The sequence below is a fragment of the Myxocyprinus asiaticus genome, chromosome 41, assembly GCF_019703515.2.
Source record: "Myxocyprinus asiaticus isolate MX2 ecotype Aquarium Trade chromosome 41, UBuf_Myxa_2, whole genome shotgun sequence".
Taxonomy (NCBI): domain Eukaryota; kingdom Metazoa; phylum Chordata; class Actinopteri; order Cypriniformes; family Catostomidae; genus Myxocyprinus; species Myxocyprinus asiaticus.
The window spans coordinates 2880862-2906283 of NC_059384.1; the positions used below are offsets into that span (position 1 = coordinate 2880862).

Consider the following 25422-nt stretch of genomic DNA (forward strand, 5'->3'; position numbering starts at 1 on the left):
TCGCAACGCTGTCTCAAAAATGTGGACATATCTAAACACATTTTAAAATGCTGATTTTGCATAAACATTCAAATTAAAAAGATAAAATGTCTAAAATTATAAATAGATTTTTTATTTTATTTATTTTTTTAACTATGTGAGAATGTCTAAGTGGATTTCAATTTATTATTATTATATACTTTATTAACAGATAATTATATAATTTATAATCATTTATATGTAGCTATTATACCAACTTTTCAAGTGTATACATAAGTCACAAGGAAGATAGTAAATGACTCTTTGTATTGTACTGTAATTAAACAGAATAGTGGTCAATTGGCCTTTAACTGTATGATAATGGTATATAGGCTACGTGTTAAGAATGACCTGGATCAAAGCAATACTGTACGATATAGGTATATATATATTTATTTTTTAGGTGAGTTGTTAAAACCACAGAGTTCATGAATGATGTTTATAGCAGTGAAAGGAGAAGTTCCCTCATCTGTATGCTGGTTTGCAGGTGACAGATGAATTGGCGTCTGAAAAGGAGGCCTGAACTACAGATTTATAATTAATGTGTTTCATCCACCAAAAGCAAGAAATACTTTTATAATATAGAATATGTTTGTGACCTACCAGTCACAGTTAGACTGACATACAGCATTAAAATTAAGAACAGTACACACACAGTACTACACTAGCCTAAATGTGTACTAAAAGTAAACTGAAAGTAAACAACTATTTAAAGGAATGAAAATTCTCTCATTTACTGACCCTCATGCCATCTCAAACTCGTATGACTTTCTTTCTTTTGCGGAACACAAACTAAGATTTTTTGACAGATGTACTCTATGATGTGTTTCTGTCCAAAAATGCAAATCAATGGGGTCCAACATTTTCAAGCTCCGAAAATGACATAAAGGCAGCATAACGGTAATCTATACGACTCAAGTGGTTTAATCGATGTCTTCTGAAACGATATAATCATTTTGGAAGAGAAACAGACAAAAAAACTGACTAAATACCAAGCCCTTATGTTAAATAATTTACAGTATGTATTAATTCATGTTACAGTAGAGGCCATAGTAATAAAATAGTACAGTTCTGTTCACTCACACTAATGTTACCATTGTAATCACTATCAGATGACTGCAATAAGTGTTTGCCATTCAAGAATAATAGCTATTCAATATTTACCACTTGCTTTAAACAAATGTATTACTTTGGGACATTCTATAAAGCTTGTCTAAGCATGCAACAGTAAGCAAAGGGTCAGCTGATGCACAAACAACATCAAGTGACAGGCATATTGTTGTTGTACAGTATCTAAGAATATGGTCACACAAGAATAAGCAGGGACTCGACCGAAGGAACCAAACAAACAGGGAACCCCAGCAGTGACCTCTAGGGGTCAGAGCTACAGAAAAGAGAAGTCAGAGAGGAAACTGGGATGAGCAGAGACAGAAGGCAAATGATGCTGCAGAGAGAACAGGGCATGAGCGGTGTGACAAACAAAATGTGTGTAGAACCACTGTGGCCAGAGAAAACGCAAGACCAAGGCTGTGTCTGAATATGAATACATCCCTAGTAGCTACTACTGTATAAAGTATGCCAAAAGCAGTACGTCAATGGACTAGTATGTCCGAATACTCAGAATTCATACAACAGTAGGCGAGAAATACATTTAGCGAGATTCTGAAGTGCTCTTCCACTAGACACTGTACTACCCCAAAATGTCACAGGAGCTGAGACGATGTCACATTCAAACACTGAATTTAAAAAATGGCAGAGAACTGCAAGTCGGGCGGCTGTTTTAACTGTAAGTGTTAACTGTAAGTGTCTATATGCCAAGAAAGTTGTATAAATTGTACTTGTTTAACATAAGCAGAGTAGATTATTTTCACTGTTGTTGTTACATCATATATTCGGGTCACGGGCATGTATGGTAATGTATTCCTATTACTCACCTGCATACCTTAAGAATGCACTTTTTTAACAGCTGAGAAGTAGGTTCTTCATCAAATACAATAAATCCTCTTACAACACAACAAAAACCCAAAAACACACAACAATCAGTCCGTCCACTCCTTTAAAATGACTTTAGCTCTATGACATCATAGACTGACTGATGCTGACAGACAGACAGACACACACACATCAAACTCTAAGATTTAAATTGAGTTTCTGAATGTTGACATCTACAACTTTACGCTCTAGCAAAAGTCAAGAGTCGAAACATGATTTTTGGAACACTTTAGAAGCGGTTGCAACAAACAAACAAATATGTGTCAATGCAATTATGTGACTTTCATTCTTCAGTGGAGGACAAAAGAAGATATGCAGAATGTTCCTGCTGCTCTTTTCCATACAATGAAGGCAAATAGTGATGAGAGGCCGTCAAGCTCCAAAAAGGACGTAGAAGTACCAGAAAATATCAAAAATCCAGGGCCTAGTGTGAAATGCACTTAAATTGATTGCACTTAAATTGAATAGTTAATTAGGGTAAAAATCCGCTTGAACTGTTTACACACAGATAACTTGTCTCTTCTTCTTGCTACATATATTATTTTCCCCCCTAAATAAGTGTTTGAGTGAATAATTATGTTCGCTGTTCGCTGTGACCTACCTTTGCTCTCAGCAGGCCTCACAAACCAGGAGAAACAGTGCATGCACACACACACACACACACACACACACACACACACACAGAGAGAGAGACACTTACCCACTTTCTCTAAAAGCGCAATTTGGAGCAAACACACACGCGCACACACACACACACACACACACACACACACACACCTGCTGTTGGTGTGGCTATCCTTATGAGGACTCTCCATAGACATAATGATTTTTATACTGTACAAACTATAGATTCTATCCCCTAACCCTACCCCTACCCCTAAACCTAACCCTCACAGAAAAACTTTCTGCATTTTTACATTTTCAATAAAACATTGTTTAGTATGTTTTTTTTTAAGCAATTTGAATTATGGGGACACTAGAAATGTCCTCATAAACCACATTTATAGCATAATACCCTTGTAATTACCAGTTTGTACCCTAACATTTTTTCCTTGTAAACCACTTAAACTTGCCCACACACACACAGACACACACACTCTCACACACTCACATGCACACAAACACACACACACACAGACACACACACACACTCACATACACACACACAAACACACACACACACACACTCTCACACACACACACAAACAAACACACACACACAGAGAGACACACACACACACACACACACACACACACACTCACACACACTCACACACACAGACACACACACTCACACACACACACACACACACACACACTCACACTCACACACACACATTCTCTCACACACACACACACACACACACTCACACACACTCACACACACACACACACACACCCACACTCACACACACTCTCTCACACACACACACACACACACTCCTACACTGAAATCAAAACCACTGCATGTATAACTACTGCAGTCCGCATTCTTGTTAATTACATGCATACACACAAACTAAACTGTTTGTATGCAAAGCAATGTAGTCACACTTCACAAAGTCATCTTTCACTGCACTCTATGCAATAAAACATCCCAAGAGTCACATTTTCCAGCACTTTTTTCCTTTTACTATTGCTCATTGAAACAATACGGACACACAAGTACAGTAGTTGCGCACTATCCAAATGGAAATCCATCAGAAATACCTGAATGTTCAGTGTGATCTTCCTCATTCCAGGACAGAAGATCTGCTTTGCTCCAAGAGAAGCGGTCTGTCGGGAAGAAATAAGGTCCAGAGAGACCAGAGAACCAGAAACCCAGAGGAAAAATGTCACGAAAAGCAAATGCAGCCTTGACCCTGACACATCCAGCGTTCTGTCCATGCGAGATCACCTCCAGCACTGAAACGATCTCTCTTTCTGATCTCTCCCGCTGTCATGCTCTCCAACACTCCTCCCTTCAGCCTCCCTCTCCAACACACACACACACACACACTCTGATGCTAAGAGGAGATCAGACCGGCTTGCATCTAAGGCTTTGGTTTCATCCGGACCTGCTGTGGCTTTGTGGGAAGACCTCGTCTGTTATACTCAAAAACCACTGAAACCTACACAGGAAAACATGAATGTTTCATATCTATAATGCAAGACATACATTATATGTGTGTGTATGTGTACATGCCTGAGAATATATGTTTCCCCTGAGCTTTTTGCATTTGCTGACACTCATACCCTTGAACACACACACACACACACACACACACACACACAGACACACACACACACACACACACACACACACTCTAACATAAGTGGGTCATGGACTGATAAATTAGAAACCTGACTGTGTGTATGAGTGTGTCGGTGTGGTTATGCGACATGCTTTGGTAAATTAGATGAATACTAGTGTGAAAGTATCATCTGTCATCTTTAGGGGTCAATATCGGTCTCTCTCTTCTATGAGAGAGATCTTCAATCCCACAAATAATGCTGATTGAGCTCAATTTGTATTAGCTAAACTGCTACATCAGTGCATGTCCAAACTCAAATACCAACATGATCACACAATTCGACATGTAGCTTCCAAATGTTCATGTAACCTGAAATTGACCCCATGCTACAAACTTACAGACAGGCCCCATCTCCCATCAGATCACCTTTTCTCTGTAGTGCTTTTGATGGTCTGTTGCGCAACTTCCGAGACACAGGAAGTAATCACGTTCACATAAACGATGGTAAGTGCAATTCAAAAGTTGCATTTTTGCTCTAAAATTACAGTTTTACTCCAATGATGGTTAGGTTCAGGGTTGAGGTTTGGGTTAGTGAGTAGAGATTAATAAATATGCATTTGTGACGCTCCTGTTCTACCCGCTCCGTACGGGACTTGAACTGGCGTCTCCGGCATGGGAGGCGGGTGCGCTAGCAAGGAGGGTAAAGGCTACAGCCCCTAGCGTCAGTCGCTAGTGCATCTCTTGAGGTCAGGAGAGTGAGGTTTATACACATTGCACAGCTATCAGCTGGCCACCGTTACACTCACCCTCCTAAACCTCACTCCCATCCGGGTCACGGCACTATAGTGATGCTCCTGTTCTACCCGCTCCGTACAGGACTTGAACCAGTGTCTCCGGCATGGGAGGCGGGTGCGCTAACAAGGAGGCTAAAGGCTACAGCCCCTAGTGTCAGTTGCTAATGCACCTCTTGAGGTCAGGAGAGTGAGGTTTATACACATTGCACAGCTATCTATCAGCTGGCTACCAGTACACTCACCCTCCTAAACCTCACTCCCATCTGGGTCATGGCACCATTGTCACGCTCCTGTTCTACCTGCTCCATACGAGACTCAAACCGGCATCTCTGTCATGGGAGGCGGGTGCGCTAACAAGGAGGCTAAAGGCTACAGCCCCTAGTGTCAGTCGCTAATGCACCTCTTGAGGTCAGGAGAGTGAGGTTTACACACATTGCACAGCTATCTATCAGCCAGCTACCGTTACACATTACTGTTGACTGTTTTCCTTCATTTAAAACAAAAAAATACAACTCGCCAATCTGTGGACATTTCACCTAGAAACTCCATTCGTGCCCATACCGTGTCGGCAGCTACTGTTGTTTTTCCTCTCTGACATTTGGGCTCGTAACTACATTAGAATAGAGCGATACATCCTCTATGTACGCTTCTAGCTATGCAAGCTCTTTTTCGTGTGTAGTTGCGTTATAAAACATGCCAAAATGCGAGGAGCACTAATCCAGACATTAGTGTGAACTGTCCTACTGTCAGTTATCCCTTTCAGGTCAACTACCGTCATGGCGGAGCAACTCTTTGAAGGGAATATTGCTGAGCAGGTCAGTTAAAGTCAATGGGCCTCATTCATGAAACTCTCATAAATATATGAGTAAATTGGGAGTAATTTGCACGTAAAATGGACCTTCCCGAAAACACAAGAAACACTTTGTATGTTAGTAAATTCCAAACATTCATAAAAAGGGGGTGTGTACATGTTCATTTCCATTGAACATAATCTATGGCCATGAAAACGCCATAAAAGGAAGGCACCAGACTCACTAGTGAATGCTTTTAACATCTATGCAGAACAGTAATATCATTTTTATGAATGAAGTGCATTCACATCGTAAAATTGTGATTTTGCAAGCACAATAGCTTCTCAAAGAAAGTGAGGGCTTACTGTCATCACATGTTTTTGCTGTCATATGATGCACTTTTGTGAATCAAACAGTTCAAGAAGTCAGTAAAAATGGTTTGACTTCTTTTTCTGTTTTTTCCCTGTTGTATTGTGTACACATCTGCCCTCAATGTGTTTATTTATGGGTTTAACAGCATTAGCATTGACCATACGTTATCAACTGAATGCGATTTACCGGTGCCTATACTAAATTATGAAACCTAAATTATAGAGCTTATATATATATATAAACTGTCCATCCATAACTTAAAGGGCGACTCCCGGTGCCCAACGACGAATGAGGAGGGTAGGGTGACGCAGAAGATGAGGGAACCAAGGAGGATGATCAGGAGGCCTAGGGGGCGGCTTCAGGACTGGGAATGGATCCAGAGGCCTGGGGGGAGGCTTCAGGGCAAGAACTGGGTCAGGAGGCCTGGAGGGCGGCTTCAGGGCAGGGACTGGGTCCGGAGGCCTGGGAGGCAGCCACAGGGCAGGGACCGGGTCAGGAGGCCTGGGAGGCGGCTACAGGGCAGGGACTGGGTCCGGAGGCCTGGGAGGCGGCTACAGGGCAGGGACTGGGTCCGGAGGCCTGGGAGGCAGCCACAGGGCAGGGACTGGTCAGGAGGCCTGGGAGGCGGCTACAGGGCAGGGACTGGGTCCGGAGGCCTGGGAGGCAGCCACAGGGCAAGCAAAAGTTTTTATTGTCTTTTTTTTTTTTTCTTCAAAGCAAAATATTATTAAACTGTTTTAAAACATTGTTCATTGTTTTTCTCTGGTATATGTTTCTGTTAACATGTATTTTATCACTCATCATGGCTCTGTGTTTGATACATGCATGTCTTTAATAAGCTGGTGTGTAATAAATAAATGGAACTATGTGAATTACGTTGTGACTAAACAAAATCCAAAATAAATCATAACTGTGTTATATTTTAGCATCTTCAAAGAAGTCACACTTTGTCTAGAATTTGCAGACATGAACTCTTGACATTTTCTCAACCAACTTCTTGAGGTATCACCCTGGGATGCTTTTTAAACAGTATTGAAGGAGTTCCCATCTATGTTGGGCACTTATTGGCTGCTTTTCTTTATTATTTGGTCCAAGTCATCAATTGTTTTTTTAATGTTGTGTTTGTTTGTAGTTTACAAAGCTGTCAGTTTTGACACATACACATTTTAAAGGCATCATTATAATATCAAATTCACAGCGATTAGTCTTTCTTATGTGTAAAGTTGTTAAGCCATACAGACACATTAACTCTGATGTACATTGACCGAACCGCAAAAAAAGTTTCACCAAACCTGGAATAAAAGTATTTGCCATAGTACCAGATGATATTTCACTTATTAGCCAACAAACGTCCAGGTCAACTGCTTCTTAGTATTGTCTATCTATCTAAACATAAGTATAAAATCTAAGTATTTAAATATTACTTACATCGTAATCAGTCCCGGTTCTACAGGGGTGCTTGAGGGTGCTAAGCACCCTAAAATGAAACTTAGAGCACCCTCAATTGCAGACCAGGGCAAACTACTGCCCACGGGTCGATTTATTATGAATATTTTTTGTCTTTCATTTATCTGGCTTTGGGACCTACCATGCATCCACAAGCTTTTAATATGCTCAGGGTTGCCTGATAATATATGCAACACCCCAATCTGAGATTTATACATGCACAAATAGGAAATATTTCGCCTTATGACATCCTCAATTTATCATCCTCAACACATTCTCTCCGCAAAAAACAAACAAACAACAACTTAGCGCTCAATAGTGCACGGAGGGGACATGCGAGTAAAACCAAGTGAGAGTGGAATATATTTATTCTTTGCGTTATTTGTAAAATGCTGAAGTCCCTCACATCTATGTGAATGTTACTCTGACAGTAATCATTTATCAGTGTCACACAGCCTGTTTTATTCAGTTGTGTGCTCAATGGGGTGCCAAACACTGGCAAGACCCACATCATGACCCATGAGCGTGTAAACAGGTTGATAATGTTCTGAGAATAAACAAGTAAACGGGTCCACTTTGTGGCCAACATTAAAATAAGCTTTTAGAATCTCTTTCCCGAATATTTTATTTTACTATTAAACCAGACTCCTGATATAGAGTGTTCAATTGAATACTAAAATAATCAATTAATAAATGTATTCAGCCTTTATTCAGTTACTAACACATGATAGAAAGTATAGCAGCAAAACTTCAAGCAATCGCAGAATGGTCCAATCAGTTTACACTTCAAAAAACTGTGCATCATTCATTGAGTGCATGTCTGGGCTTAAAAGATACAACTATGCAGAACTTTATCTTCTCTGTTGCATGTTCTACTTAACAGTTGATGTGGCCCCTGTACCAAAATAATTGCACACCCCTGCTTAATTGAATATGTAAGTCTAATACTGTAAATTGGCAAGCAGATTTTCTTGAATACCAGCAAACACTCAAAAATCCTCGCATTTTGTGAATGCACAAAATGCTGCATCAAAACTTATAAACGTGTATAATTTTGCAAATCAGTATGTCCTGATCTGCAGGCGCAGAATTTTGCTGCCATTTTCAGTGACAGATCATGGGGGAAAAAACCCCCGAAGCAATAAATGTTTTGCACATGAAAAAAAATACATTTTCTTTACGTTGTTTAAGTAGCATTTAAACATGATTTAATCTATTAAAAAATGTGTATTTATGATACATCTCCACTTTATACAGAGCACCCCCACTATTTTCAGAAGCACCCTCAGTGATTTTGATCTGGAAACGGGCCTGATCGCAATACAGTTCTGGGGTTTAATGGTATGTGACATGTGACTACAGAATGTTGCATATAAATCATAGTTTTAAAATAACGAAACTTCATGGTTAAGGCTTTTTTTCTATGCTGAGTTTATCTCTTATTTTTGCTATTGTGTGGACATTACTTTGACACATCTAAAGCATAATGAATAGTGAAATACATGCAGCTAGCTACAAATAGTGTGTCAGAACAGTGTTTGTTTGTGCTTGTGTGTAGTTAGTAAAGTGTTTGTATGGAGTATGTTGATTTAACAAATGCATGTATAATAACATGTCTTTAGGGTCTTCAGGTGAAAACTTTTTTTGAATTACATCCAACATGAGATGTTTAAACAGTCTAGTTGTCAAAACTGTTGGTTTACACATGCCATGAATTTCAAAATATTACTTTAGTATTGTAAACACTGTATAAACTATTATAAAATAACTCAACAGAAGAGTGATGTAAACCTATTGATAATATACGACATTACATGATCCTTATTAAAAAAAAACTTGCTTAGGCATACTGAAATGAAATGTAGTTTGTGGCATCTGCTGCATAGTGACTATAAAATCCGGACTCAAGATGGCGCCGGGTATGGCTGCTGCGATGCGAGCTCCGACACAACATAGCAATGGTTTGTTTGTTTTGTTTACAATTCTTATGTTTTTTGTCTTGGATGTTGTCTGCCTTATTGTCTATAACAGACAAACACTTTTGGACATTGGTTCAGCGATCTCACACCGAAAACCGGACTTCACATTCCTTAATGCCGATCTGCTGTTTACAAACACGCAAGCGGAGCCCTTTGTCTGGGCAGCACGGCCGCGGAAACGCAGGAGGAAAAGGGGAAACAGAGCCGGCGTTCTCATCAGAGTAAGACGCCGCGCAAATCGACCCCCGCTACCCACTATTCTACTGGCAAATGTTCAGTCTCTGGATAACAAGCTCTGCGAGCTGAAAGCGCGGATCTCTTTCCAACGAGAGACGAGGGACTGCTGCATTATCTGCCTTACGGAAACTTGGATGTCTGCGGAGATTCCAGACTCAGCCATTGAACCCGCGGGGTTCTCCATGCTCCGAGCGGACAGAGCGAAAGACCTCTCAGGTAAAACTAGAGGAGGTGGTGTATGTTTTATGATCAACAAATCCTGGTGCGATCAGAGGAACATACATTCTATCAAGTCTTTCTGTTCTCCTGATCTGGAATTTCTTATGCTTCTGTGTCGACCATTCTGGCTACCGAGGGAATTCACAGCGGTCATTATCACTGCTGTGTACATTCCCCCACAAGCCGACACAGACCGGGCACTCAAGGAACTGTATGGGAGTATAAGTGAGCAGGAAACCGCGCACCCTGAGGCTGCGTTCATTGTGACCGGGGACTTTAACAAAGCCAGTTTAAAATCAGTCGCACCAAAATATCACCAGCACATTAGTTTCAACACACGAGGGGACCGGGTTTTGGATCATTGCTACTCTCCGTTCCGGGATGGCTACAAATCCCTCCCCCGCCCACCATTTGGCAAATCGGACCACTCTTCCATTCTGCTTCTGCCCGCTTACAGGCAGAAACTGAAACAGGAAGCACCCACCCTCAGAACGATCCAGTGCTGGTCGGACCAATCAGACTCTATGCTACAAGACTGTTTTGATCACACGGATTGGGAGATGTTCCGGTCCGCCTCTGATGACGACATCGAGCTTTACGCTGATAGCGTAATGTGTTTCATCAGAACGTGCGTAGAGGAAGTGATTCCGACCAGGACAATACGGATCTATCCGAATCAGAAGCCATGGATCAATAGCGATGTTCGCGCGGCACTTAATGTGCGGACCTCCGCTTTTAATTCCGGGAACGCGGAGGAGCATAAACAAGCCAGTTATGCCCTCCGAAAAACTATCAAAACACCAAAACGCCAGTATAGGAGCAAGATTGAAGGACAGTTTAACACCACCAACTCTAGAAGCATGTGGCAGGGAATTAACATCATCACGGACTTTAAAGGGAATAAAAACTCCGCCATGAACACCGCTGCCTCTCTACCGGATGAGCTAAATACTTTTTATGCTCGTTTCGAGGGAAATAACACCGCCCTCGCGGAGAGAGCTCTCACGGCCGAAGCTACAGAGGTTAGTTCACTCTCCGTCTCTGTAGCGGATGTAACCCGATCCTTCCGAAGGGTGAATATCCGCAAAGCCGCGGGCCCAGACGGCATTCCGGGCCGCGTCATCAGAGCATGCGCGAACCAGCTGGCTGGTGTTTTTACGGACATTTTCAACCTTTCCCTCTCTTTGTCTGTAGTTCCCACATGCTTTAAAACATCCACCGTTGTGCCTGTTCCAAAACAATCAAAAATAACTTGTTTAAATGACTGGCGTCCTGTTGCTCTGACCCCCATCATCAGCAAATGTTTTGAGAGACTAATCAGAGATTACATCTGCTCTGTCTTGCCACTCAATCTTGACCCGCTGCAGTTTGCTTACCGCAACAACCGCTCCACTGATGATGCCATTGCATCTACAATACACACTGCTCTCTCCCACCTGGAAAAAAAGAACACTTATGTGAGAATGTTGTTTGTAGACTACAGCTCAGCATTCAACACCATAGTGCCCTCCAAGCTAGATGAGAAACTCCGGGCTCTGGGCTTAAACAGCTCGCTGTGCAGCTGGATCCTGGACTTCCTGTCAAGCAGACGCCAGGTGGTTAGAATAGGCAGCAACATCTCCTCATCACTGATCCTCAACACTGGAGCCCCACAGGGCTGTGTTCTCAGCCCACTACTGTATTCCTTGTACACACATGACTGTGTGGCAACACATAGCTCCAATGCCATCATTAAGTTTGCTGATGACACGACGGTGGTAGGTCTGATCACTGACAATGATGAAACAGCCTACAGAGAGGAGGTGCACACTCTGACACACTGGTGTCAGGAGCACAACCTCTCCCTCAACGTCAGTAAGACAAAGGAGCTTGTGGTGGACTTCAGAAGAAAAGACAGAGAACACAGTCCCATCACCATCAATGGAGCACCAGTGGAGAGAGTCAGCAGCTTCAAGTTCCTGGGTGTCCACATCACTAAGGAACTCACATGGTCCGTCCACACTGAAGTCGCTGTGAAGAAGGCTCATCAGCGCCTCTTCTTCCTGAGACGGCTGAGGAAGTTTGGAATGAACCGCCACATCCTCACACGGTTCTACACCTGCACTGTGGAGAGCATCCTGACTGGCTGTATCTCCGCCTGGTACGGCAATAGCACCGCCCACAACCGCAAAGCACTGCAAAGGGTGGTGCGAACTGCCAAACACATCATCGGAGGTGAGCTTCCCTCCCTCCAGGAAATATATACAAGGCGGTGTGTGAAAAAAGCTCGGAGGATCATCAGAGACTCCAGCCACCCGAGCCATGGGCTGTTCTCACTGCTACCATCAGGCAGGCGGTATCGCAGCATCAGGACCCACACCAGCCGACTCCATGATAGCGTCTTCCCCCAAGCAATCAGACTTCTGAACTCTTGATCTCCCACGATCAAAATACATCAGCACTGCACTTTATTACTCTTACTCTTATATCTCACACCGGACTGTCATAAATTATATTATTATTATTATATTATGTCTCTCTTAACAACTGACTATCAACCGACAGCCTGAATGTCAATACAGTACAATACTGTACATTCTATATATATATATATATATATATATATATATATATATATATATATATATATATATATTTTTTTATATATATATATATTTTAATTTTTTATTTTTATTGAATAATGTGTATCTATATGGTAAAAAAAAAAAAAAAAAAAAAACAGCGTATTGTATACTGTACAGTGTATGTTATTATTTGTATATTGTTGTGTGTAATTATGTGTATAACAGATGTTTAAATTGTGTTGTGTTAATTTGATGTTATTGTAAATTGGTATATGTCTCATCACTGTCACGACTGCTATGTTGATCGGAACTGCACCCAAGAATTTCACACACCATTGCACTTGTGTATATGGCTGTGTGACAATAAAGTGATTTGATTTTGATTTGATTTGATTTGATATATAAGCCTATAGTAGGTATGCTTTAAGTAAAGTGACAAAATACAAAATAACACACATTCAGTGCAAATTTTGAGATATTACAAAAGGTAAAAAAATACCAATTTTTTAAAATATTTTTTTTCATTGTTGATCACACATGAAGCCAATCTTACAGTAAATAAAAAATATATAAATAAATAAATAAATAAATAAAGATTCTATACTGGGCTCTATTCAATAAACTTTCATGTTTGTGCATCTTATTTGGAGATTATTTTATAAATAACTTCCATTATATAAGTTTGATTGTAATATATGTTACAAGTTTATGTTATGGCTGTTTATAAGAAGATATTGCTTTTAATAATATATTATTATAACCGCTTATAATATAATCATGTCATAAAAACTTTTAACTGCTTACATTATACATCACTTATACCATTAACTTTATTAACTTCTGCTGCATTAAAATTGGATGCTGCTTGTGTTATAGTGCATTATACCCTTTGAGTATAACTATGAATAGGGTAAGTCTTATAATGTATTTTAACTGTAGTTATAATTAATTATGAGTAGCTATAACTTATTATAAGGTGTATTATGAGACATTATGAATGCAGTATAATGCATTTACAGTATAATGGCTTTACAATGCATTATTAATATTGGCTTCATAAAAAGTGTTATCGTAATATCTGCTATTTGATAATATACTTCACTGCACATTTTGCCAAGCAATGCCCTTTAGCAGTGACTATATTTATATCTCTATATCAGTGGCAGACTTTTGTGTGGTGGACTTTTACAACTTTACTAGGAATAATCCATCTTTGAACTTTATTGGGTTTCCTAGAACATAGAATAGTTTAGGTGAACATAGGCGGTCCTGTTTTAAACAGTGTGTTTGGTGTCTCATGAAAGTCTTTTTCAATGCTTTCTCTATTTTAGCCAGGCTTCTGTAAATAGGTCTATCAGAGTTCCCCTGCCACACTGTTGGAGCCACATACTAAGTCACAGACCTGCTAGCTAATAACTAATACTGTCAGGTATTGGACTCCTGTAGAGACTCTTATTTTGAAAGTTCCTTTGTTTCTCTCCATTGTCTCAGTGCCCTAATTGTATCACAGGTGTTCCCCATCATCTTGTTAGCCCTTGTGTGTATATATGCCCTCTTGTTCCTTTGGTGGTTCTTGTTCGTATGCTAGCATACCGCTGTTGTGTTTATGGTTTCCGTCTTCATTAATTTACCTCCTCCTTTTGTTTGTTATCCATTAAAAGAGCTGCATTTGGATCCTCTCTCTTGCCTCATCCCTACACAAACCCTTACAAATACATGTCTTTCTTTAATGTGCCCCCTCCAAAACGGAATCGAAAATGGCCTGTTTGCTACCAGTGTTAAGCACAGAATCACTGCTGGCCTGTTTTTTGACCCTTGAAAATGGACACCAGTCCCACCCCGTCCTCTCACTATAACTTCAAAGCTCGCCGTTCTTAAATTAGAGCCACATGACAGTAGATAATCTCAATACTTCCGATCTTTTACCAGTTTATGCTTTAAAATCATGGCAGATCAAACCTGTGCTTTTGAAAATATTTTTTCAGAAGCACAGTTACATCATATGTCCCTGCTGATAAAAAACAGTTTAAACCAGCCTAATCTGGTTTACCTGTTTGTGATGGTTTAACCTGGTCTCCAAGCCTGGTCAAAATGGTTCTCAGCTGGTTTGACACCACTAATTAAGCCTATTGGTCAATAAAAATAAAACCCTTAATTTTAGTTATCTTTCTGTCTGTAAATGCATTTTAAAGTGGTTTAATGCTACTGTTTTAAACATTAAAGTCAAATTACTGGAATGAGTCAAATAAGATCATGTTCTGGGCTCTCCACACTGAATAACCAGCAAAATGCAAACAAAATGCCGAACATGTGTCTAATTCATACCACTGACCCTTAGTCCAATATTTACAATATTAGTCATTCATTAGATATTACTCAGTTGCACGGAAGTCACACTTGTCACCTCGCGCGACCCTTGGTTTCTGTTGACCACGTGACTAGCTTTGTTGCGCAAGTAGCATTAAGGCGTGTCCAGCGCCAGGTAAGATATTTAAACTGTTGGATCCATCGTCATCCAGGATGAGCAATTTATCTACAGGAGTCTGCAGTTGCGAGTAAGTGTGTTTATTTCATTGTTTTACTTTGTTGAAGAGTGGTATTCATTGCTAGACTTGTGCTGTTTGTTTACTGTCTTGAACTCGCGTCGCTTATACGTAGGTTGGTGTACGTCTGCTATATTGTTTTGACGTGTCCCAGGTTATTTACTGCTAGATTTAGCGTTGATTTGTCCAGTGTGTGTAAAACTATCGTGGTTTTTAGTGTTTATAAACAGTGCTTCTCTTGTTTTAGGGTATTATTTATTGCTAAAGTGCAGCATAATTTATTTGCGGTGCACGGAAGTCACACTTGTCACCTCGCGCGACCCTTGGTTTCTGTTGACCACGTGACTAGCTTTGTTGCGCAAATAGCATTAAGGCGTGTCCAGCGCCAGGTAAGATATTTAAACCATTGGATCCATAGTCTACAGGAGTCTGCAGTTGCGTGTAAGTGTGTTTATTTCATGGTTTTACTTTGTTGAAGAGTGGTATTCATTGCTAGACTTGTGCTGTTTGTTTACTGTCTTGAACTCGCGTCGCTTATATGTAGGTTGGTGTATGTGTGCTATATTGTTTTGACCTGTCCCAGGTTATTCATTGCTAGATTTAGTGGTTTAGTGATAACTATCGTGGTTTTTGGTGTTTATAAACAGTGCTTCACTTGTTTTAGGGTATTATTTATTGCTAAAGTGCAGCATAATTTATTTGCGGTGCACGGAAGTCACACTTTAGTTTCTATTGACCACGTGACTAGCTTTGTTGTGTTAAGTAGAACTCGCCAGGTGAGAGATCTAGCAATCCTGAAATGTTGGACCACATTTTCAAACGATCTCAACACTCCACTCTCATATAGGTCAGCAAGCTTATTAACCTCCCCTTACAGTCCACTCTGACCAGCAGAAAGGGGACTTATTAATATGTAATTTTGTGTTTAGCCATATGCTCGAGGCAATATTTAAATAAATGTCTGCATTAAACATTCTGGACTCTTTTGTCCATACCGAGTGCAAATGTGAGATAACGGGGTGTGACTTAACTTCTCCGGTTAGTTTAATAGAAAGGCTTTGCAATGGAAGAATAGGGGAAAAACTTCCTGTTCAATACCAAACCAGGGAGGGGCTCTCTCAGGTGGAAACGACCAATGAGCCAAATGTCTGAGACTGAATGCATAATAATAAAACATAATCTTGGGTAGGCCTAGCCCACCTTTGTCAATCAGCCTATGTAACTTATTGAAATGTAATCTGGGACGCTTACCATTCCAAATAAAGGACATGCTATGCTATCAAATTGCTTGAAATAAGAGAGGGGGGCATCTACATGGAGAGACTGTAACAGGTAGTTGAATTTTGGAATACAATTCATTTTAATAACATTAACCTTCCCAATCACAGATAAATGTAATGAAGCCCACCTGCCCACAATGCGCAAACCTTTTTATTAAGGGGTCAAAATTAACTAACTAAATTACACAAATTTGCTGGGAATAAAATGCCCAAATATTTAATGCCCTGTTTGGGCCACTGGAGAGCACCTGGCTGAAAAGCCGTTACTGGGCAGTACGCTGTCAGAGCCAAAGCTTCGGATTTAGACCAATTGACTCTGTATCCTGAGAAATTAGAAAAGGATTTAATAATTCTGTGGAGGCAAGGCATAGATCTAGTAGGGTCGGAGACAAATAATAAAATATCATCTGCATAAAGCAAAAGCTTATGTGCCATACCTCCTGCCATCACCCCTGGAAAATCATCTTCCCTACTTATCATGGCTGCTAATGGTTCCAGGGCAAGACAGAACAATAATAAGGAAAGAGGGCAACCCTGCTGGGTGCCCCTGTCCAGAGTAAAATAATCTGAAATTAATCCATTTGTTTGTACCGCTGCTACCAGGTGTCTATAAAGTAACTTAATCCATCCAATAAAAGTCTTCCCGAACCCGTATATTTCCAAAATCTTAAAAAGATAATCCCATTCTACCATATCAAATGCCTTTTCGGCGTCAAGTGAGATGGCAGTGTCCAGAGTCTGCTCATTCGCAATGACCACATGATATTGATGAAACGCCTAATGTTATTAGAAGAGCTGCGGCCCGGAATAAACGCCACCTGATCTCATAACAAATGTCATAACTTAATCGGCTAGCCAATATTTGACAATTTTAATGTCTTGCTAGATCAGAGAAATTGGATGGCAACTCTTACACTCGCTTGGATCTGTCCTTTTTAAGAATCAGACTGATCTGGGCTTGTGTCATGGTTGGCAGAAGCTTTCCATTCTTTTATGATTCCGTATAAACTTCTAACAAAAGTGGAGCCAGTTCTGTAGCAAAAGATCTAAAAAAACTCAGTAGCAAAGTCATCTGGCCCCAGAGCCTTGCCTGTAGGTAAGGCCTTAATTACCTCGCCAATAATTTTTTTGCTCAGTCATCAGTTTAGGGAGTTCTAATGGTTCCACAAAGTTTCTAATATCTTCATCAGTAGACGAAGACATGGAACTATAGACATCAAGATAGAATTCTTTAAAAGCATTATTAATATCAATGGCTGAGGTAAATATTTCACCACCAGCAGATTTCACTGAGAGAATGGTAGAAAAAGACTCTCGCTGCTTTAAATATCTAGCAGTTTCCCTGCTTTGTCCCCTGACTCAAAGTATGACTGTCTTGCCCTGATTAACCAAAACTCCACCTTCCCTGATAAAATAGTATTATATATGTATTTCAGTCGGGTCAATTGAGGCCATGAGATGACATTTGGCGCTTCAGCTCTGCCTTGGCATTTTCAATATTCCCTTCTAAATCCACAAGTTCTTGTGCTTTGGCTTTTTTGATGAATAAGGCATACTGTATGATCCGACCCCTAAGAACTGCCTTAAGTGCCTCCCAAGCCATGCCTACAGAGGATACTGAGGACCAGTTGGTCTCCATATAGACACTGATTTCAGCCTTTAACATTTGTTGGAAATCAGGATTTTGCAAAAGGGATACATTAAAGCACCAACTATATGATTTCTTTTTCTCTCTATGTGGCAACACCTCTAAACTCACCAGGGCGTGATCTGAGACTAAGATAAGATCCAATTGAGTAATCAACAACAGATGAAATGAGGGACTTAGAAATCAAGAAAAAAATCTAGAATGAATCTTATGGACTGATGGTCCCTCCCAGATGGGTTTAAAAGTCTCCAAATATCTGTAAGACCAAGATTTTAACACATCCTGTGAAGCGTCAATGTTGCTCTAAGGGGCTTACACACTTTTGCTTCACTATGATCGAGGACTGAGTCCATCAAAAGATTAAAGTCTCCTCCCAATATTATATCATGAGGGGTGCCAGCGGCTTGCGACATCCCTTCAAGATCTATTAAAAAAAAGCTCTGATCATCAGCGTTAGGTGCGTAAATATTAGCCAAAATCAACCTTTGCCCCTGAATTTCTGCTAAAACAATAATGACTCTTCCTAATTTATCTTTAATCTGTTTGAGACTTTTGAATTGTAGATGTTTACTTATCAATGTAATGACTACCCTGCTCTTACTTGAGCCAGCACTAAAGAAAACATGTCCACCCCATATCTTCCCAAATTTTTCAGCTTCCTGCAGGGAAAGATGCGTTTCTTGAAGAAACACTGTCAAATTTCTTATGTTTAAGAAAAGAAATAAGCTTTTTATGGGGTGCCCCAACCCATTCACATTCCATGTGGAGAGAGACAATCCACTCATTAACATTTGACATTTTGACATATTAGAAAAAATAGATTGTGTGTCAAACATAAAATTATAAAGACCACATTCCAACATTAGTGCAACAATCAAACCCTGAACCAAACGAACAGGAAAAAAAAAAAAAAAACTTGTGCATTAACCCCGTGCACGACAGTGCCAATTGGCGTACATCCCTCTAAACTCAAACGGTCCATGTATGCCTACAAGAGTCCCCGTGACAACTTTGCCGTCGGATTGCTCAAGTCCGGTGCTTCTGTACAAATTCTGTGAGACAGAATTACACAACAGAAGATAATCTATTAAAAAAACTCCAGGCAGAATAAACACAAAGAATGTGTAGATTAATTCACAAAACTGTATCAAAGGTGTGTTCCTCCACAAAACAAACTCCAGCTGCTAGCGGAACCAGCACAAAAAATAAATAAATGCATCTGTTCAGTTTCCTTGAACATTCAAATGAATGTTCATTGAGCCGGCTGTTCATGAGTGCAGCAGATGACTTAATTCTTCCATTGTCGTACATGTAGCGTGTGTGGCACGTGTGATGGCACCTGGGGTGGCAAAGAGTTGGGCCAATCAGAAGATAGCTAGGTTACATGGAGGCAAAAGGTACACGTACACACTCAACAAGTAACTTTAGTGAAATAACTGATTTATATTGAATGACTTGAATAACAGCAGGGGCAGTGGTGGCTCAGCGGTTAAGGCTCTGGGTTACTGATCAGAAGGTCGGGGGTTCAAGCCCCAGCACCACCAAGATGCCACTGTTGGGCCCTTGACCCTATCTGCTCCAGGGGTGCCGTATCATGGCTGACCCTGCACTCTGACCCCAGCCTAGCTGGGATATGTGAAAAAGAAGAATTTCACTGTATATGTGCAAATGTATAATGTGTGATAAAGAAAATTATTATTATTAATTATTATAATTATTAATTAAATTAATTATTATAACAAACTTCACAGATAAAACAGTAGACAGTATAACAAATAAATCTTAAAATACAATAAACACAATTAGATATTTAAATTCACCAATAGACTTAGTTCTGTTATTTTCACAAATGTATCTCCCTTTTAGTGATTTCAATTCAGTATTCTTTCTCTTCAATTCCATTTAATTACGCCCATTTAGTTTTTAAAAAGCGAATGTAATGTTTATCGATTTTAATACCTAATCTATTATTAAATGTAACTCTTTTTCCCAATTAAACTCAATGAAGTGTAATTAAAACCAAACAAATAAAATTAGTTACCTATGAATTACCTATACAATTCAAATAAACAATTATAGAACTAAAACTGAATTACCAAATGTACTAAATTCAGAAATAAAGAATAAACATTCGATAAATGTCCAGATTCACAAATACCTCTACCTTTTCCTTGTCAAATGAATTCAAAGTAGAGATGAATTGAAGATTATTCAGAAATCCATGAACAGAAGATATTCACAGTTCAGATAAGACTCTTGGGTTTTTGGCTCGCCATCAAAGTTTCCAGAAGGTTCGTGCAGAAACATCCATGAAGAAAAGTACACCATCCTTGTTGAAAAACGTGGTCCATCTCGAACAAAACATATTCAAAAACTGGCCTGCACAAAGCAGGAAAACATTTTCTTAACATTTCAGCAGTGGCGGATTTAGGCAGGGGCGACATGGGCAGTTGCCCAGGGCGGCATCTTGTGGGAACCAACCCCCCACCCCCCGGTCAACAACTTCGGGGGCGTTCTCCCGAATCACCACCACCCATGTACATAATTAAAATATAATTGGGGGCGTGTTAAAGCGTGTTTCGCCCAGGTCGCCATACAAACTAGAACCGCTACTGCATTTCAGAAAATTATTTTAACTTTCTTAACTTGCAGTACATGCATTAGCTTTATCTCTAAATGCTATGCCTCGTGGTAGTATCTACACAACACATTTTCTCAACTAATTTCACTCAAGCAAGCATACGTTTCTGATTCTCATTTATATTTAGAATAAAAGATTAATCTTACCGATTTCTTCAATAATTAACTAAACTTGTTGTTTTCTTTCAGGTTTTATCCTGATGAACAGTGAAATAAATGACTTCATCACTCAGCTTTATCTCGATTGAACATCAAGTTTCACTCCTCAGGTAAGTATTTTTTCTCTTTTTCTAGAGCTTTAGTTTAAAGAGCACCTATTATGGTTTTTAAACGTGCCTAATTTTGTTTTAAAGGTCTCATACAATAGATTTACATGCATCCAAGGTCAAAAAACACTTTCATTTGCTCATAATTTAAATTGCTTAAAGGTTTAAACTCGTTCAATGATCCGTTCTAAAGGATTCATTCTAAACTCCTTTCAGAGAGCATACTCTGCTCTGATTGGTCAGATGTCCCGGTCTGTTGTGATTTGGTCTACTGCTTAGTGTAGTGTTTGAGGGCAGGTCAAAGCTGTTCACGAGCAGCCAATGAAGACCAGAGGCGGGTTTTTGGTTACCAAATTACGTAGGTTAGCACAGGAAGTTGGTCTGGAATTACTAACGACTCGTTTCAGGTGTTCAGAATCAGTTCTTTCATTTGGGACTCAATAACTCCATTTATCATGCACTTTGATTTTTGAAACTTTGCAGACTTTTTACATCCACAAACAGCCATATAACACACAACATGAAAGGTAATATTTGAAAAACCATAAGTGCTCTTTAAGATGAAACTAATCTTTTCTATTTTTCAGAGTTTTGCTGCTATAAATTCTTAATATCGCAGTTGTTCAGCATCTCGTTGCTCTTCGCTTCTTTGTCTGTTCTGTGTCTGTGTCTGTCTGCTAACTCTATGGTGGAGTCAGCGGCTACAGCAAGATTGGCCTGGGTAGCTCAGTGGTAAAAGATGCTGGCTACCACCCCTGGAGTTCGCTAGTTTGAATTCCAAATTGGGTGAGAGGGAAAAAAAAAAAAAAAAAAATATACATATATATATATATATACAGGTGCATCTCAATAAATTAGAATGTCGTGGAAAAGTTCATTTATTTCAGTAATTCAACTCAAATTGTGAAACTCGTGTATTAAATAAATTCAATGCACACAGACTGAAGTAGTTTAACTCTTTGGTTCTTTTAATTGTGATGATTTTGGCTCACATTTAACAAAAACCCACCAATTCACTATCTCAAAAAATTAGAATACATCATAAGACCAATAAAAAAAACATTTTTAGTGAATTGTTGGCCTTCTGGAAAGTATGTTCATTTACTGTATGTGTACTCAATACTTGGTAGGGGCTCCTTTTGCTTTAATTACTGCCTCAATTCGGCATGGCATGGAGGTGATCAGTTTGTGGCACTGCTGAGGTGGTATGGAAGCCCAGGTTTCTTTGACAGTGGCCTTCAGCTCATCTGCATTTTCTGGAGTCTTGTTTCTCATTTTCCTCTTGACAATACCCCATAGATTCTCTATGGGGTTCAGGTCTGGTGAGTTTGCTGGCCAGTCAAGCACACCAACACCATGGTCATTTAACCAACTTTTGGTGCTTTTGGCAGTGTGGGCAGGTGCCAAATCCTGCTGGAAAATGAAATCAGCATCTTTAAAAAGCTGGTCAGCAGAAGGAAGCATGAAGTGGTTTTCAAAGAACACAATGGACCAACACCAGCAGATGATATTGCACCCCAAATCATCACAGACTGTGGAAACTTAACACTGGACTTCAAGCAACTTGGGCTATGAGCTTCTCCACCCTTCCTCCAGACTCTAGGACCTTGGTTTCCAAATGAAATACAAAACTTGCTCTCATCTGAAAAGAGGACTTTGGAACACTGGGCAACAGTCCAGTTCTTCTTCTCCTTAGCCCAGGTAAGACGCCTCTGACGTTGTCTGTGGTTCAGGAGTGGCTTAACAAGAGGAATACGACAACTGTAGCCAAATTCCTTAATGTCTGTGTGTGATGGCTCTTGATACCTTGACCCCTGCCTCAGTCCATTCCTTGTGAAGTTCACCCAAATTCTTGAATCGATTTTGCTGGACAATCATAAGGCTGCGGTTCTCTCGGTTGGTTGTGCATCTTTTTCTTCCACACTTTTTCCTTCCACTCAACTTTCTGTTAACATGCTTGGATACAGCACTCTGTGAACAGCCAGCTTCTTTGGCAATGAATGTTTGTGGCTTACCCTCCTTGTGAAGGGTGTCAATGATTGTCTTCTGGACAACTGTCAGATCAGCAGTCTTCCCCATGATTGTGTAGCCTAGTGAACCAAACTGAGAGACCATTTTGAAGGCTCAGGAAACCTTTGCAGGTGTTTTGAGTTGATTAGCTGATTGGCATGTCAAAATATTCTAATTTTTTGAGATAGTGAATTGGTGGGTTTTTGTTAAATGTGAGCCAAAATCATCACAATTAAAAGAACCAAAGACTTAAACTCCTTCAGTCTGTGTGCACTGAATTTATTTAATACACGAGTTTCACAATTTGAGTTGAATTACTGAAATAAATGAACTTTTCCACGACATTCTAATTTATTGAGATGCACCTGTATATGTGTATGTGTGTATATACATATATGCATGCAAGTATTAATAATAAATATACAATTTTGACTCTTTGGTTTTCATTCTGTTTCTAGTTACTTGTCTTTAGTTTCTTCACATATTTTAATTTAAATATGCACTTTTTAGTTAGTTTTAAGCTTATAACTTAGAATACTATTTATATCTGGGTTACATACAAAAAAAAATACTCCACAAAACAAACTCCAGCCAACAGAAAGCACAAGCACAAGCACAAAGAATGGGCAGACTCATCCACAACAATCCCGAAGGAGTGTTACTCCACAAATCAAACTCCAGCCAATAGGCGTAACCAGCACAAAAGGAAACAAAAAGGGCCCTGTTTCCTCGGACAGTCAAGTGTTTGTACAGTGAGTCAAGCTTACACAGGGGCCCACATGAGAAACATCAAATGGCTTACTCAGACCATTGACTCTGAAGGACAATGCTTGTTGTGGGCATGTAAATGTTTTGCAGACATCTTTAATATCTATTCTCATCTTGGCTGGGAACATCAGTGCAAAAGCGACCTTCCGTTGATGTAAGAGTTTCTTGCATTGCTTGAATCAATCATGTTTCTCTCTTGTTGAATTCACAAAGTCTGGGAACAAGAAAATGTTGTGGTTCTTCCAAGAAAGCTTTCCTTTACTCCTCATCTTGCATAATACTAAATGTTTATTGGATGATATCAGAAATTTGGCTCTCCAAATGGTCTCCCTCAGCGGATCAGCGCAGATCTGCAGCCAATTCTCTTTCTGATGACCACATAATCGATACGCCTCTTGAGGTCCCCATTTTTGTAACCAACTCAGAGAATTTCACCAGCATTACAGACATTTGGTGCTGAATTTCTCCCGTCCCTGGTCTGAAGTATCAGCTTGAGCACGTAAGTGTCTTTTAATATCTCCAGAGCCCAAGGATTTTGAATTCTTTGCCATGTTGACTTCAAAGAACAGATATGTAGCAGGGTGTATTGAATCTCACCGGTTTATGACGTAAAAATAATTCAAAACTAGCAAAGTGCACAGAGCTCACCGTTTACACGTTCCTCGCATGGCGTCACGCGACTCCATTGAATTTATTTTTTATTATATATCAGTTTATAATGATGAATCCCTATTGCTTTTGACCTGAATATTGATTTCTTCTCGTGTGTTTGTTTGTTCTTCTTATGTAACACTTGTGCAAATGAAATTTCAAATGGGGATAGATAATAAACTGAACCGAAATTTCTCGATCATATGTGGTCAAAATGACTCCTCATTAAATCAGAAATAACTTACTGCTGAGTGAATGCTCAGCATTCTTGTGTTCATAAATAACCCCATCTCTAGGTCTTCTTGGAAATGCACAGGAAGATTTGACACACAGTAATTTAAGTTCCTCTTGTATTGCAAGAGCAAAAAAAAAAAAAAATAGGAACACATTCAAAAACATCTCTCTCAAAAAAAATGAAATAACGAAATACTCCTTTTAAGAGCAGCAAACCAGCTTAGAACTGTTTAAGTTGTTTTTTGTTTTTTTTTAGCAGGTTTAAAACAGCAGGTCCAAGTGTGTAACATAACTGAGGGCCAAGAGTGGGGTGCACAACACCGTGGCATTATTCACAATCCACGTCATACTCACTTCTGATGACTGTTTTAGATGGGTCAAGGTGTCGTCTTTTGAGTCTTCACTGCACACGCAACTTCTACTGGTATTTTCACATTCAGCATCTACAGACCCTCTCCTGTAGACTCCAGTGACCTGCGGGAGAACACTCCAGAACAAACATGATTGAATTGAGAATCTTATTAGAGTAAAATCAAACTGACTGTTATGAAAACCCACACAAAGTACAATAAGAAAAGAGTCATGCAGAGCAAACTTGTGTTTGGACCAAGCAATTAAAAAATCTAAATAAAATAAGCGATATAGGCCTGTGCGTTTTGTACCAACTACTTTGTACCAAAACAGTGCTCGATAAACGTGAGAGTGTGGTTAAGTTTGGTTAATCCGTATGGAACAT

The 25422-nt window shown here is 39.8% G+C and overlaps 2 protein-coding genes across 8 annotated transcripts in view; one reads left to right on the forward strand and one right to left on the reverse strand.

Annotated features, from left to right (window-relative positions):
• The window catches only part of LOC127432051 (SH3 and multiple ankyrin repeat domains protein 1-like), a 71413-nt gene extending 67512 nt beyond the window's left edge, over positions 1-3901 (reverse strand). The window contains exon 1 of the mRNA XM_051682823.1: positions 3721-3901. The gene's annotated coding sequence lies outside the window, so the exon portion shown is untranslated. The remainder of the gene's footprint in view (positions 1-3720) is intronic.
• An 11234-nt stretch (positions 3902-15135) lies between these two features.
• The window catches only part of LOC127432147 (uncharacterized), a 28448-nt gene continuing 18161 nt past the window's right edge, over positions 15136-25422 (forward strand). Inside the window, exons 1-3 of one of the 7 annotated variants that reach the window (XM_051682995.1) lie at positions 15140-15201; positions 20947-21026; positions 24943-25110. The gene's annotated coding sequence lies outside the window, so the exon portion shown is untranslated. Of the gene's footprint in view, positions 15202-15613; positions 15631-20946; positions 21027-23760; positions 24301-24942; positions 25111-25422 lie in introns of those variants that run through there. The other 6 variants (XM_051682997.1, XM_051682991.1, XM_051682992.1 and 3 more) reach the window with 6 other exon arrangements.